Source organism: Budorcas taxicolor, chromosome 15, assembly GCF_023091745.1.
Source record: "Budorcas taxicolor isolate Tak-1 chromosome 15, Takin1.1, whole genome shotgun sequence".
Lineage (NCBI taxonomy): Eukaryota > Metazoa > Chordata > Mammalia > Artiodactyla > Bovidae > Budorcas > Budorcas taxicolor.
In genome coordinates, this window is record NC_068924.1 from 33482832 (window position 1) to 33483772 (window position 941).

General features: G+C 40.5%; 1 non-coding gene across 1 annotated transcript; it reads right to left on the reverse strand.

Annotated features, from left to right (window-relative positions):
- Window positions 1-599: 599 nt before the first annotated feature.
- LOC128061048 (U6 spliceosomal RNA) lies at window positions 600-706 on the reverse strand. Its single transcript, XR_008200669.1, has one exon. It is a non-coding gene; the product is annotated as a U6 spliceosomal RNA (small nuclear RNA).
- Window positions 707-941: the final 235 nt, after the last annotated feature.

Consider the following 941-nt stretch of genomic DNA (forward strand, 5'->3'; position numbering starts at 1 on the left):
TGTACATGAGTTCCCAAACCCGAACCCCCCTCCCACCTCCCACCCCATATCATCTCTCTGGATAATCCCCGTGCACCAGCCCCAAGCATTCTGTATCCTGTATCGAACATAGACTGGTGATTCGTTTCTTACATGATAGTATACATGTTTCAGTGCCATTCTCCCAACTCATCCCTCCCTCTCCCTCTCCCTCAGAGTCCAAAAGTCCGTTCTATACATCTGTGTCTCTTTTGCTGTCTCGCATACAGGGTTATTGTTACCATCTTTCTAAATTCCGTATATATGTGTTAGTATACTGTATTGGTGTTTTTCTTTCTGGCTTACTTCACTCTGTATAATCGGCTCCAGTTTCATCCATCTCATTAGAACTGATTCAAATGTATTCTTTTTAATGTCTAAGTAATACTCCATTGTGTATATGTACCACAGCTTTCTTATCCATTCATCTGCTGATGGACATCTAGGTTGTTTCCGTGTCCTGGCTATTATAAACAGTGCTTCGATGAACATTGGGGTACATGTGTCTCTTTCAATTCTGGTTTCCTCGGTGTGTGTGCCCAGCAGTGGGATTGCTGGGTCATATGGCAGTTCTATTTGCAAAAAATATGGAACGCTTCACGAATTTGCATGTCATCCTTGCGCAGGGGCCATGCTAATCTTCTCTGTATTGTTCCAATTTTAGCATGTGTGCTGCCGAAGCGAGCACCAGACTGTTTTTTAAATTGTTAGTTGTGAATTTAGTGAGTTGTGATCAGAATAATATACAAAAAAATGAAATGGAGTAGACAGTAGTCCAGGGTACATTAATTACATGGAAAAAGTGGGTATTGTTTCATGAAATTCTTTTTAGTGTTATGTGTGTAATTGTGTGGATGTGTACTGGGTCATGATGTATTTCTTACAGTAAATCACAGCTGAAAACTTGGAACATCATTGTTCTT